Raw genomic sequence first — 16,324 nt, 5'->3', positions numbered from 1 at the left:
TCCACTCTTCCTAATGAGAACCCAAGCACAGTATCACAAGAGCAACAACCTAGTCCACTCTGAGACAGCCCTTTGGGATGGCCATGGGACTATAAGCTGCCCTCCTTCCCTGAAAACCTTGCCTGAGAAGTCACCAAATTACACCTCAGCGGGGCGTGTTGAAGTAGTTTACAGTTACTGCAGAAGCCAGATCACTTTCAAACCACTGACCAAGTCACTGGTTCCCATTCTGAGGCCAGGAAACATCATGTTACGGCACACAAAAAAGGGGAAATTATCTTAGCCCACAGCACTTGAAAAAGGAGCTGGGGCAAGGGAGAGAAATGTTCTTGCTTCAGGGTTGTAGATAATTGCTCTGTGTGCACAAAACCCCTGAAGGGAGACCAACAAAGATAACATGTTCCCAGCTGATACTTGGGCTCAGAAGTCTTGGTGGCCTTCATCGCTTGGGGCTAGGAAGGTACTGGTCAAAACCTGAATGTTGAGAAGAGGTTTGAAGAGCAGCTCAACTAGCCCTCAGAACCTTCTGCTTCTGTGTTATCCGCCTTCAAGAGAGCTTCCCTGCTTTTCTTCCTTCTTTTCTCTTTTTTTATTCATCTTTAGTCATAATGGGGAGCTGGAGAAAGTATATACTTATATAGTAGCGCACATTGCGAGAAATCTTGTATCTTAGACCTCATTTAAAAACGAGAAATAGCATTTGATAGTTGTTCTTAAAAAAACCTCTACCTAAGAAAATTAGGTTGATTTTGTTTCTGCATAGTCCTTATCTGTTTTAATTTTCGCTTTGGGTCTGCAGCTTTCAATAAATTGATTCCCTACCTTTGCCTTAAGTAGTATATCTTCATAATTCAAGTTCAAAATATCCACATTTCCTTTCAATAATAATTATTTTTCAAATTCTGCTCTGGTAGTCATTAACAATTTAGAAAATAACCTTTTCAATGAAATTAGATTTTTGTTTCTAGATATATTATATATATATTCTGGAAAACTGACATTCATGTCTATCTTGAATCATGTATTCCTTTTATTAAAAAAATTATGTCTATTTTTACTGTGGTAAAAGACACATAAAATTTACCATCTCAGCCATTTTTAAGTGTATAGATCAATAGCATAAGGTACATTCACACTCTTGTACGACCAGTCTCTAGAACTTTTTTCATCTTGCAAAACTAAAAGTCTATACCCGTTAAACAATTCCCTCTTCACCGTTCCCCCAGCCCCTGGCAACCACCATTCTGCTTCCTGTCTCCGAGTTTAACTACTCTAACTGCCTCACATAATACATATAGCATTTGCTCTTTTTGGGACTGGCTTGTTTTACTTAGCATAATGTCTTCAAGGTACATCCATGTTGTAGTATGTGTCAGAATTTCCTTCCTTTTTAAGACTGATTAATATTCCATTGTGTATATATATACACCACATTTTGTTTATCCATTCGTCTACCAATGGCCATGTGGGTTGCCGTTCTGCCTTTCGGTTATTGTGAATAATGCTGCTATAAACATGGATGTAGAAATATCTCTTTCAGACCCTGATTTCAATTCTTTTGTATATATACCCAGGAGTAGAATTGCTGGCTTATATGGTAATTCCACTTTTAATTTTTTGAGGAACCATCATACAGTTTTCCATAGTGGCTGCACCATTTTATATTCCCACCAACAGTGCACAAATGTTCCAGTTTCTCCACATCTTCGCCATCCCTTGCTATTTTCTATTGTTTTTAATAGTAGCTATCCTAATGAATGTGAGGTGGTATCTCATTGTGGCTTTGACTTGAATCTCCTTAATGGTTAGTGATGTTGAGCATCTTTTCATGTGCTTGTTGGCCATTTGTATATCTTCTTTAGAGAAATGCCTATTTAAGTCCTTTGCCCATTTTTTAAGCAGGTTGTTTGTTTTATTGTTGTTGAGTTACAGGGGTTCTTTATATATTGGATATTAACCCATTATCAGAAGTATGATTCTACAGATGAATGAATAAAGAAGACGTGGTATATATATATGTATATGGAATACTACTATATAATGGAATACTACTCAGCCATAAAAAAGACAAAATTGTCCCCTTTGTGACTACATGGATGGAACTGGAGGGTGTGATGTTAAAAGAAATGAGCCAGAGACAAAAAGTCAAATACTACATGATTCCACTCATATGTGGAAGATAACAAATACATGGATAAAGAGAACAGATTAGTGGTTACCAGAGGGGAAGGGGGTTGGGGGGTGGGCGAACGGAACAAAGTGGCACATATGTATGGTGATGGATGAAAATTAGACTACTAGCGGTGAGCACGAAGAAGTGCATTCAGGAATTGATAAACAATAATGTACACCTGAAATTACACAGTGTTATAAACCATTATAATCCCAATAAAATTACCTTAAAAAAATGAAAAAGTATGATTTGCATTTTTCTCTCGTTCTCTAGGTCACCTTTTCACTCTGTTGATTTTGTTCTTTGATGCACAGACATTATTAGTTTTGATATAAATGTATTCCTCTTAGAGGGGAAAAATAAATATATATATTATATATGTTTCCAGTTAAAGATACACCGACTATATACACACACACACGATTCTAGTTTAAAATACACTGACTTAAGAAACTTCAGTGTTAGTCTTTCTCAGACATTTCTGAAATATCTTTTAACCAAAAGTGATCAATTCCTAGAACTGTACTCACTACAGGACATATGGTAATATGCATATTGGTTTCAAAGAGGAAATTCCAGGGAACCAGGGAAAGCCCAACCACCTCTCCAAAGTCCTTCCCATGTACACAGTGGGCAGCTCCACTCTTAAGCTCAAGACACTATTCCCAATTAACATGAAAACATGCCCAGAAGAGGTAATATTTAAATGCTGTTATCAATCTCTATTAAGGAGGCATTGTAAACTAGAGCAAGCTATTTTGCAAGGGCGAAGGAAGGAAGCAGGGCATGAGCAGGCAAGGAGTTGAGGAAGAACTAAAATATAAGGCTTTCAGGATGGAAATTGACAGTGAGAACTCACACTTACAAGGTGCTTGCAATGTGCCATGTGTTCTGTGTGCTTTGCATGTATTAGCTTGAGATGGGTGTAAGCATTTCTATTTTACAAATGAGAAAACGGAGACAAAGACTTTAAGCAACTTGCCTAAGGTCACTGTGAGCCAGGCTTCAAAGGGATCTAGCATCCTAAGCATAATCTTTATGTTCCCAAGATGAAGAGGACCCCCACCTCCTGGTATTCACACCCTGTGTAGTCCCTGCCCACATTATATTAGGGCTGATCTGTGTAATCAATAGAACACAGCAGAAGTGATGGCATGCCACTTCTAGTACTAGATTATAAAAGACATTGTGGCTTCTGTCTTGGTGTCTCTCTCTCTCAGATCACTTGCTCTGGTGGAAGCCAGCTGCCAGGTCAGGAGCAATCTTATGGTTAGGGCCACAGGGCAAGGACATGAGGCTTTCAGCCAACAGACACCTGAATGAGCTTGGAAGTGGATGGTCCAGCCCCAGGCAAGCCTTCAGATGACTGCAGCCCTGGCTTACATCAACATCCCTATCACAATCTTGTGAGAGAACCTGGGCCAGAACCACCCAGCTAAACTCCTCCCGGATCCCTGACCTTCAAAAATTGTGTGAAATAATAAATGTTTGTTGTTTTAAGCTGCTAAATTTGGGGATAACTTGTTACAGAACAATGGACAATTAATACAGCTTCTTGATATTCTTGATCTAAGTTATAATTTGGTTCAGGGTAGAGGCTTGATGACCGGGCTAAAATGCCAAACTGTTGCCCACCCCTCAGCTTGATTCTCTATGAAATCGATTGTCATGCACATTCTATCTTAAAGCAATGCAGCTCTTCTAGGTAAGCATGACCTTTGCAGTTATACTGGGTCCAAGCTACAATTCATCTAAGATACTCAAACTATTCTTTCTCTGGGAATAAAAGTCTTTCATTTTCAAATCGGCCTTTGAAAAAACATCAAAATTCCAATTTCAACTTCTTATCCTAGAAAGCAATCTTCCTTCAAAGTAATAAGTCAGAGAAATGGTTCAAAGAAACGCCATTTTTCTTAAGGAAATCTGTACTGAACGTCTCTTAGCTAACTGAGAGATATTTTCATTCATTTTTTGCCTAAAACACCTCAAATCTCATTACTTTAAAACTACAGAATAGCGATTGCTAAACTAACATTTCTGAAGCCTGGAGGAGGGGAAATGGTTGGTCTTGACTATTTTTTAAATGTATTAAAATTTGGAATGTGCCGCTGGACTCTTACCCATTCCTTAAAACTCCTACAAATATTTAAGTTAAAGTTAATTAAAATTCATTTCCTTTGAGAATTTTTAACACCCACTGAGACCACTGGAGACCACCTACAGTGCCTCTGGAGTTAAGATTTAGTTCTCTCTGAAGTATTCTAAACACTAACAGAAAGCATTCAAAGCAAGGCATTCAGGCTCTCCTCTAAGTAACAACTCATCTGCTGTCTTCATTGCCTGGGGCCGGGTTTCGTCTGAAGCATTCTGTCTCCATGCGATTCTATCAGGGAAGATCATGCTACCGTGGCTTGGATTTAAGTGCCTAGAGAAAGCTGAGTCTACTGAATGGCACAAGGCACTGTGCACATACACTATTAGCTCATGTCACCGCCCCCCCCAACACCTCTGCAAGGCCCGTCTTTACCTCCGCTTCATAGGTGAGGGAGGGAGGCTCAGAAAGGTTAAACTACTTGCCCCAAATCTTGCAGTCAACAGGTGGAGGGAGCAGGATTTGAACTCAAGACTGCTGGCCGCCGAAGCCATCTTGCCTGCCGCCCGCTGCCCTGGGGCTTCCAGGAGCTCTCCCTGCACCCCGTCTGCTGAAGGGCAGCCTGGCGTGCTCCCCCTGAGAACTGTGGGGCCCCCAAAGGCTAAATACCCCTCAGTTCTCTCTACCCCCTCCCTAGGCTCTTTGCTCATTCTCAGAGCTTCCTTTACGGCCTTCCTCCCTCCAGGTGCTCAGGGCTCTCGTTATCAGAGATGAAAACAACCCTCCTTATCACATGAATGTGTGTTTCATGTGAAAGTTGGCATCACAACGTGGCCTGCTGGTCCAAGAGCCGGCCCCTTCTTGCCACTCCCTTCCTCACCTCTCATCACACTTCACACCGGCCTTGTGGATCTGCCTGTGGGCTTCCTTATGGCTACACACACACACACATCACAAATGCACATCCTAGACACACACACATCCCAAACTGCACAAACATACCTCCCTCATACACACGCACCTCATACCACACAAACACACACCCATCTATACCTCATACACACACCCCCACATACACACCTCGAAGACCACATGTAAACACACACACATGTACCTCACATACTACACACACATACATACCCACCTCGTAGAAACATACACCTCACACAGGCACCCCACATAGACGTAAGGCAGGAAAACAATTTCTCTCTACCCTCTTAGGTTCTGTCACTGGGATCTATGAATTAAACTGATAAAAGACAGGTTAACAAGAGAAATGGTTTATTATGTTTGCATTTGGAGGTCTCCGCAGATAAATAGTGAGGACTCGAAGAAGCAGTTAGACCCAGGAGCTTATATATCATCTTAACAAAGAGCCATAAATTTGTATAGAAGTGACAAGACAAAGAAAAAGGGGGTTAGGCTTTTAGGGGCAGTAAATTGCGGGAGGACGAATAAATCGGGGAAAGCAATGGCAGCGGAGGGCTGTTCAGTCAGGTTCTGTTTGTGCAGACTCATCTCAGGGCTGTCTCCCGTGGTGAGATTCAGCCTCCCCTTCCCGGTGTGGAGAGAGGCGGGGGGCCATCTTCACAAAGGGAGTGCTACGCTTGCTTTCAGGTGGAGAGGAGGAGCGGGGAGAGGTTCGCTTGTGCTTACTTCTCGGTTGCCTTTAGCTCAAAATAATCCTTGTGCCAAAGCGGTCCATTTTGAGGTGATCTATTCTGATCCCCTTTATATACATCTCAAAGACACACACATAAACATACACCTATACCTCACGTACTACACACACATACATACCCACCTCACTCACGTCTCATACCACACACACACACACACACCCCCCTATACCTCACATGCCACACACGCACCTCACCCGCCTCATGCACGCTCTTCCCCATTGCTCTGCCCACTAACTGCCCCTCCTGCTTTGAGATCCACCTCCTGTGACGACTACCCCAGGCTAAGTGAGGAGGTTCTCTAGGGCTCCCATACAGCTACCCCTGCCTACCCATCACTTCGTCCCTGCCTGCGTCTGTCTTCTGCAGAAGGTGGGCCCCCAGTGGCCCGAGCCTCTGCTTTATTCACGTCCGTATCCCCCGCCTTCACCCCCCCCACCTCGCACCAGACACAGCACTCGTCACTCAGGAGAATCTCAGTCAATGTTTCTGGAATGAATGAGTGGATTCTGCTATTTCTGTGATAAAGAGCCCACTGAGTTAGTAAGTCAGCATAGGCTGCTGATCCCAGACTATCTGGGTCCAGATACAAATCGTTATAAGCTGTTGCTTAACCTCTGAACACTTTACTAATCTGTGAAGAGAAGAAGATGTCAATAGTAACTAGCTCCTGGACGGCTGGGACGATTCAATGAGGTTTTCTACGCATGTAAGATTCTGCCTATTAGAACTAAACGAATAAGATTATCAATCATTACGCTGGGGACATAAAGCCACACAGCCGAGTGTTAAGAATATCTAGTCTGTCCAGGCAAAATGCTGATTCTTCCACCTTCCTGGGCCTCTCTCTTATCTCAAGCAGACAGGTGTCCCAAGCACAACGGATTCCAGAAAAGCAACTCTCAATCCAGTCTGACGGGCTGAGCATCTCTGCTCGCAGGTGGACTGAGCCGTTAATAAACAGACCTGCCTCCCAGCTTGGGTCCAGAGAAGTCTGCGTGCTCCTGTTTATAACTGTAGCCTTTGTTCCAAATCCATGCCAATGCCCCTTCTGACAGGTTGGTTCCTTCTATCAGGTGACTTTCTGAATAAATGAAAGACATTTCCCTGTGGCCTGCTGTCACACATTTTTTCCTGTCCTCTAATTGGGAACATTTCAATCCTCTCCAACTCTTGTTTGTTTCATAGTGAGGTGAAGATTTAATCTCTTCCCTATTAAAATATCCTTTTGAATCAAAATGGGTATACGGGTAAAAAAATTATAGCTAAGGAAGAGAGTGAGAGCAGAACAACATACAATTATGAGTGAGTTAAAATAAGTTTAGTGACTCATGTCCATTAAGACGCCGGTGTGAGGGACATCCAGGCAGGGGCTGATCTGGGCCGTAGATGCTGGCAGGCCTCCCGATGCGTCTGCGCTAACCTTCTCATGGGACATCTGCCACCTCAGAGACCAGCATGTAAAGTTCCTGCGTGGCAATTTTATCCACTGCAAATGCCACACATTACAGCACATTAGAGAGAGGGGGAACATTTCACGATCTTCTTGCTGAAAGGCTAAGTGGGAAACGGGGGAGGGGAGGCCAAAGCCAGCACAGTTCCACTTTAACTTGCTGGAAATAGATTTCATTCCTCCTTCCTGTTCCTGAATGTGCTGCCTTCGGCATTTCAGGCCCACATGGGCACAACGTATTCCTGATTCAATTACATTGCTTGGTATTTCACAGATTCTGAAGGATGGCCTAAGAGCGGTTGGGGGTGGGCGGGTGGAATCATTTCTGGGTGCCGCTCTCCCCAGGTGCTCAGGTTCCATCAGGGGTTATAGAGCCACCAGGGGACACTGCCTGGGGCTCAGCCCAGCTGAGTGAAGGGGAAGCCTGCATCCCATAAGAACTGGGGTAGGGCTCCAGCCACCTGCTTCAGGGCATTTCAGCTGAACACCTGCTGTGAGTAGACACACCCTAGGCACTCGACATCATTTCGTCATGTGAGCTATTTGACAAAAGATTGGAGGTTCCGACTCTGTGGAGCATGGACGCGTCTTGTTTGCTTTACACACAAAATGAAGACACCAGTAAGAAGTGGCACCTAAGCCAGGATTAGGAGGGTACAGTAAGTGTGAGAGATACGTCCTGAACACTTAGCTGGAAACGGTCTCTTCCTCCTAGGCCCCCAGCCAACGGGCCTTAGTGTCCCCTACACTCTGCTTTACCAAGGACCGTAGCAGCCAAGAGAACTGAAAGGAGGAAGAAGGGGGAAGTGAGTCATGAACAAGAACTATCACACAGCTCTTTATGATTTAAAAATATTACTTTTAAAAATAGGTAGCGTGTGAATTGGGTCCCCAGTTCAACAGTCTGAAAAGTACACAGTGAAGGATAAGTCCTCACCCACCTCCATCCCAGCCACTAATTCCCATCCCCAAAGACAAGCTCCGTTCCCAGTTCCTGGTCGATGCTTCCAGAGGTGTTCTGTGCATATCAAACACCGGTATTGCTGCACTTTGTGAAGCTCTTTAACACAAACAACAAAGTATGCTGAGTGCCAAGGACTCTGTTGTAGCAAAAATGTTGTTACATTGGATTCTCATGACAATCGCCGCCATCCAGATCTCCCGCCACTCAGATCTCTTTGATGAGTTACAGGTTGGTTTAGGTCGCTGTCCAAGTCAGGTAGTCAGCCCAGTAGCTGGTAGATGCCTACGTGACTGTATTCACTTGCAAGGGCTGTATTCATTGCCACAAACTGGGTGGCTTAAAACAATCCTGATTTATTCCCTCAGAGTTCTGGAGGCCAGAAGTCTGAGACAAACGTATCAGCAGGGTCGGGTCCTTGTGGGGCCATGAGGGAGGGATTTGTTCCAGATCTTTCTCCTAGTTTCTCGTGGTTGTCAGAAGTCTCTGGCATTCCTCAGCTTGTGGCAGCATAACTCCAGTTTCTGCTTCTGTCTTCACATGGCCTTCTTCCCTGTGTGTCCCTCTGTGTGTCTGTGTCCAAATTTCCCTCCTTTTGTAAGGACACCAACCACCGGATTTAGGGCCCACCCTAAAGCTTTTCCTGGTCGCCTTCCCATAACTGGTCTCCTCCACACTCTTCTTTCTTTTGTTTTTGGCTGAAGATGGTATTCAAGCCTAAATTCTAAGCCACCCCTGGGAGTTCCTGTTTTTCCCTGGGTATCTGCTATGTATACATGTTAAAAAACTTCTGTTTGTTTTTCTCTTGTTAATTTGTTTTGTGACAGGGGCCCCAGATAAGAATTTAGAAGGGTAGAGGGAAAATGATCTTTTCCTCCCCTACAATCTCATCTTAACTTAATTAAAGCTGCAAAGACCCTATTTCAAAATAAGGTCATGTTCACAGGTTCCAGGTGGACGTGAATTTTGGAAGACACTCGTCAACGCAGGACAGTGACCTTAACAAACCATTTAACCTCTTCCAGCCTCAGTTTCTTCATCTGTCCCTCAAAGGATTTCTGTGAGGATGAAGTGAGAAGACCCATGAAAAGGGCTCAGCACTGGCTTTGGCAGTCAATGGATGTTGGTTACTGCTATTGCTCATATGCCCTCATCATCATCACCAACATCATCATCTTCGTGTCCATCATCCACTGGAGTTACAGGAGCTGTGAGAGATGCAAAGATGGACAGCACATAGTCTCCCCTCTCAAGGAGTCTATGGTTCAGCTGTGGATGCTGCACTAACATACCTAATACTGAAGTACTAAGCTCTATGGTACCAGTGAGAACTGTGGGGGAAGAGGAGGCCAGTGTGGGAGTGGTTTGAGTAGACAGCACAGAAGATGTCCAATGCAAGCGAGCTTTTAAAAGATTCTCAAGAGCAACATGGGCCCCACAGAGCTGAGACCCGCTGCCTCGAAGAGAGTGGCCTCTTCATTCCCACACCATGAAACCTGGTCAAGGACCCACAGTCACTTCTTGGTGACTCCCACGTGTCTTATCACTGATTGAGTCTAAACTCCTGATTCTGAGAAGCTTTCACTTCTATCTTGGGAAAGTACATCTCTGACCAAAATAACATTGCCTGCCATTTTGGAGAAAAGTCGTGAGATTTGGAGTACATGGGAGCATCCAGGGGAGGCAGACCCATCTGACCTCCTTTACTTACCTGAGTGCTTCAAACAGCATCAATCACACAATGAGTGGGGCTCATCGCTTCCAAATTTGCAACACCTGTGCAATTCTAGCTGCGATGTGAAATCTGTAAAGGGTGTTATTAGAATGCTTCTACCACTACTGGAACGCCTGAGATGTTGATGAGGATCTTAGTAAGGCAAAAGACCAAGATCAAGAATGTAGACAAATAAAACCAAACTTTGGAGAGGTCCGTGGTTCTTGAACTAACAGTGCAACTGGCACTTGACCTACTCCAGCCGTTAGCTCTAGACAGACCTTGGGAAACCAGCCACACTGTCAGCCTGTGGTTGTGTACCTCTGAAGTGTCCTGCTGAGGCAATTGGCTCTCTTTCATCTCCAGAAGGCCTTGCCTTTCATGTGAGTATTATAAATAAGATGAATCTTATTCATCAATGAGTAGGGGCTGAAAGGCAAAATTGTTCCTCTAATAATAGATTCCCTGAGCAAAAAAATCTGATTGGATTTCTTTGATGAGAAATGAATGATAAATCTGTTCATGTAAATGTGTTTCCCTTTGAAGAGTACTATGATGCACCGAGTTGGGGCAAAACACGACACAGTCAGATTGTCTAGCAATGGGTTATATCCTTAAAATTCGGATGTGAGTTGGCTGTTGGAACTTCACAATACAAAAGGGGCTGCCTTCTTAGACCAGCCCACCAAAGCTTCCATCCATCCGATATATCTTTATTGTACCTAATAATCTTAGCCCAAATTCTTTGTCCTCCAAGCAGAGGTCAAATGTACAATGATAACATAGCTGGAATTTTCTAGAAGTGTTTGGATATTAATTCCTTTCCACTGAATGGCCAGATCATATATCCCGATGTTCATTTTGAAAATATGGCCAGTGTAATCTTTTGGTATGATGAGGAAGGAGGAAGAGATGAAGAGAAGGGAGAATGCTTCTTTAGAAGCCAAGGTGTAGAGGAAGTCCCTGACAATTCTTTAAAAAGATAAAGGACTCGCTCCTAATTTATCCTCTATATCCTTCTCTTATTTCCTGGTAAAAATAATAATTGCAGCAGTAATGATAGCACTAGTAATAATAATAACAATGAGGGTGATAGTTAACAATTTATAGAAAGTTTAACATGTGTCAGGTACTATCTAAATGCTTTCAGGTATCTTCTCATTTAACCCTGCCAGCAATGTAACGAAGTCAGTACTGCTATTGTCCTCATTTTACAGAGTAAGAACTGAGGCCCAGGCTCACACAGCTGGATTCAACCTCAGTCAGCTCAGAGCCTCACTCCCTTCGACAGGATCTCCTGCCTTTTGTGTTCTTCTCACGCTGTTGAATCATTTTTTTTTTAATTTATACTCTTTTATTTTGTGATAGCATAATCGAGCTATAATTCACATACCATACATTGAAAGTGTCCAATTCAGTGGGTTGTAGTATATTCAGAATTTTGCAACCATCACCATAATCAACGTAGAACGTTTTCATCACTCTGAAAAGAAACCCCCTACCCTTCAGTAGTCGCTCCCACTTCTCTCCAGTTCTAGACAAACACTAATTTACTTTCTGTCTCTGTAGATTCGTCTGTTCTGGACAGTTCTTATAAGTGGAACCAATAATATGTGGGTTTTTGTGATGGCTTCTCTCACCTAATGTAAAGTTTACAGGATTCATCCACGTTGTAGCATGTGTCAATACTTCATTCCTTTTTGTTGCCAAATAATATTTCGTCATCTGGATAGAGCAGCCTGTATTTACCTATTCATCAGTTGATGGACATTTGGCTCTGATGAATATTGGTGCTATGAACGTTTGTGCCCAAGTGTTTGTGTGAACATATGTTTTCATTCTCTTGGGTATATAACCAGGAGTGGAATTCTTGGGTTATATGGTAACCGTATGTTTAACTTTATGAGGAACTTCTAGTTATTGAATCTCTTAAAACATCTGGACAGAAAAGGATTAAACACAGTCTGTGAGAGAAACTGGAAGAGGCCAGGACCTGTGGGGACTCTCACAGAGAGGCGACCACACCTGCAGGTGGAAGTGGGATGATGTCCCACTGGTGGTTATGCACAGGGGATGATGACAGGCAAGTGGGAACGCTCTGGGCAGGCACGCAATGTTAACGTCCAGGGACAGAACATGGCAACTCCCAGAATAAGCTATTTACAGAGATTCAGAAAGGCAGGAAGCACCCGAGACCTCTGTCAGTGGGCAGGAAAAGTCAGCCTCTGGACAAAGACTCAGAGACAGTCCCTGATATTCATGAGTGCAGTCACCTGGAAACCTGATCGCTAGCAATGGGCCAAGGTCCAAGTCAGGCGACAGCATGTGAGGACCGCGCCTGAGTCTCCTAGTCACTGGACAAGAGGTCCTGGATTGGCCCTGAATATGGGCTAGCCAGTGTTTCCCAAACTTCTCTGCCTTCTTGGTGAATTTACAGATTCCCAGGACCTCCCCCAAACCTCTGAATGAGAATCACTGGGAATGCAGCCTGGGAATCTGTTTTTATGAGCATCCAGTTGATTCTTGTGATCAAGAAATTTGGAAAACACTGACGGAGGTTATTCAGAGGCTGGGGGCCACACCTGCAAGTAGAGGTTAAGAAGGCTTAGCCATGAGGAGAGGAGAGTTGGGGGAGCAGGGAGCCAGAGGGAAATCAGGAATATTATCCAAAGACTTTAGGGTCACCAGGTGTCCCAGTTTGCCTGGAACCGAGAGAATTCCTGGAACACAGGACCTTCAGTTTTAAAACTGGGACTCTTCTAGGAAAAGCCTGTTTCTGTCATGAAACAACTTCCATTCTTGCCTGAGGCCTCACATGACCCCAGAATTCTAAAACTATCTATTTTCTTTTCCCAGTAGAATCCACATTCCCTGGGCTTTAGAAGGAAAGCCTTGCTGAATTGTATTGCATAATAGATCGTGTATGATTGATAGCTCCACTGGCCTCCCAGAGGTATTTGCATTTTTTAAAAAGAGGACTATAATTTGTTTTGCCTCCTGCATTTCCTTTGCAGCTGAAATTACTTTACAGAATATCTTCAAAAACCAACATAAAACTTATAGCTGCATTTCAGAAAAGTGATCCAAGCATCTAATTTGCAATTCCTTTCATGTATGCTAGAGAAAATAAAAATTTACACTTCTCTCTCAAAACCGTGCTTTCCACTAGTCAAACTTAGATATGAATTCTTACTGTCCTTTCAGAACAACTTTCACTTCTGTTTCATTTCCTTTCCCTAAATTTCGTACTATGACTTTAAGAAAAAAATCTTTCCACACGTGTCTGGAATCATCTGCTTGGGGCTTGCTTAGGACACATTAGAAAAGCAACGTGGATAATTAAACCAAATATTGTATTAGAGTTAACCCAAATTCCAGAGCAGAGTGGGGCTTTACAAAAAAGTAATTATGATAAAATATAAACAGAAATAATGGGATAACCCAAGCCTCTGAGTTGACTTTTGCTGGGGCGTTTGACTCACAGCAGGTTGATGAAGAAGGCGTTTCAGGTGTGACTTTTCCCCAAAACCACCAAGTCCATGGTTGGAAGGGAAAGATAAGTAGACTGGGAAGGGGCCTTGACTCTGGAGCCCTGAGTCTGGTTAGAAGAGAGAGAAACAGTCTTTCCCTCTCCTTCCATCACTGTTGCTGAAGCTTAGCACAGAGTGAAAAGAGGATGGTAGCCCCAGAAGGGAGCCAGTTATACATCATGGTTCCTATGCACAGACTCTACCTTCTCACGGCCTAGGTTCAAATCTCAGCTCTGCCATGTCTTAGCTGAGTGACCTTGGGCAAGTTACTCAACCTCTCATTGCCCAAGGTGAAATAGTAATAGCATCTACCTCACAAGGTTGTTGTGGGAATTCATAGGCTAATGTATATAAAGCAATTGGAACAGGGCCTGCCACTTAATCAGTGCTATGTAAGTGCTTATATTAAGAAGAATAATGGTAACAAGTAGTAAATAAACCATAGAGACCTAACGCATGGTATAATGAATATAGACAATAATACTGTACTCTAATTATGTAATGTGACAAGTATCACTACACTGGCAATCATATTACAATATATAAATGTAGCAAAGTAATGTGCTGTACACCTTAAACTTACACAATGCTACATGTCGACTTTATTTCTGAAAAATGAAGGATAGTGACAGAAATCTCCACATCTATCTCAAGTATCTTGGTTAATTTTTAAAATTGCTCGCTATACAACAGGGCCACAGTCTGCCAAGTTGTTCTGCTGCTTGCCCAAGGTGGCTGTTGTCTGAATTAACTGCCAAATTTTAAAAATTGGAAGCTATCACATAAAAATCTACATTTCCAGCTGTTTCTGGAAAATAGGAAGATCTGGCCACACTGGGCTCACATTCTGCACGGCTGCTACCAGCTGGAGCTGAGTGGGGTCAGCTGTTAAACAGAATATGTGCTTCCTGATTTGTCACAGACCCTGCTCCACTTGCTTCACTGCAGGCAACTGAATTCACAATACAGACCATCCCCAATTTCTGACGGTTCGACTTAAGATTTTTCAACTTTATGATGGTGCTAAAGTAATATGCAGTCAGTAGAAACCTACTTCGGATTTTTAATTCTTTTCTTTCTTCCTTTTTTTTTGCTGAGGAAGATTCTCCCTGAGTTAACATCTGTTGCCAATCTTCCTCCTTTTGTATGTGGGCCACCTCCATAGCATGGCCACTGACAGGTGAGTGGTGTAGGTCCACACCCAGATACCCACCAATCACAGGCCACCGAAGCAGAGTTCACCAAACCTAACCACTAAGCTACTGGGGCTCGTCCTTGAATTCTGATCCTTTCCTGGGCTAGAAATAGGCATTGAGATCCTCTCTTGTGATGCTGGGCAGTGCAGTGAGCCACAGCTGCCCATCAGCCACGAGATCGCATGGGGAAACAACCAATACAGTTACAACCATCCTGCACCCATACAACCATTCTGTTTTTTACTTCCAGTACAGTTTTCAACAGATTACATGAGATAGTCAGCACTTCATTACAAAATAGGCTTTGTGTTAGATGATTTTGCCCAACTGCAGCCTAACGTAAGTGTTCTGAGCATGTTTAAGGTGGGCTAGGCTAAGCTATTATGGTCGGTAGATTAGGTGTATGAAATGCATTTTCAACTTACGATATTTTCATGTTACAATGGGTTTATCCAGATGTAACCCCATCTTAAGGGGAGAAAGATCTATACTTATTTTAAGGCAGGGATCTGCAAACCATGGTCCAGCCCACTGCCTGGTTTTGTAAATAAAGTTTTATTGGAACATGGCCTCACTCATTCATTTACATATTGCCTACAGCTTCTTTCACGTTCTAACAGCAGAGTCGAGTAGTTGCAACAGAGACTATATGGCTCACAAAGCCTAAAGTATTTACTCTCTGGCTCTTTACAGAAAGTTTGCCTAATTCTGCTTCTAAGGTGTTATCTTTCAGCAGAGAGTTTGCTTAAAGATAGCTTATTTTTATATTTTAGAAAATATATAGTTTATTCAAAATTTGAAAATGTATTATTGTTGCTTAGAGGGAGAACGAATTAATGAGAGCCATTGTGTTGAATCACAGAAAAACTGAAACACTTCAGGAGCTCGATCCAGGTGACTGTAGTTCCCTATCTCCCCCTGCTGGCAATGTGCCTAAATTGCAGGAACAATTCTTAAATTACAAGGCAAACACTAAGTTAGTGTAATCTTCACATCTTTAAGAACAGACACCATATAATCAATCGTTATATATATATATATATATATATATATATATATATATATATATCAATCTATAATCAATTCTTATTGATTATAGAAATCTTTTCCTAGGGCACCAAATGAAATGGGCATCTCCTTTTGCTTCACCTTGAATAACTTTAATCTTCTTGCTTCTTCACTACCAAAATAAAACTAGGCAAAAGCATAAAAATCAGTTTGCCTATGTATCATAAACATTAGGAAAAAATATGTAAAAATCATAATAGTGGTGGATCAACATTTCTGCCCTCATACAGTTTAGATTTTAATACATAGAATATTATTATTTTACTAAAACACTTTGACATATACATATAACATGTTTTATGTATCACTTATACATAGACTTGTATTGTTATTAATTCTAATATAAATTCCTACAATATACAATGTGCAAAAGCACTCAGCTGACACTGCCTCTGAACTTAGAATACCCATGTTACTCATTCTCGTAAGATAAGGCAACAAAGCTTATCCCACACAGA

Source organism: Equus caballus, chromosome 20 (assembly GCF_041296265.1).
Source record: "Equus caballus isolate H_3958 breed thoroughbred chromosome 20, TB-T2T, whole genome shotgun sequence".
Classification (NCBI taxonomy): domain Eukaryota; kingdom Metazoa; phylum Chordata; class Mammalia; order Perissodactyla; family Equidae; genus Equus; species Equus caballus.
This window is presented reverse-complemented; position numbering follows the sequence as displayed.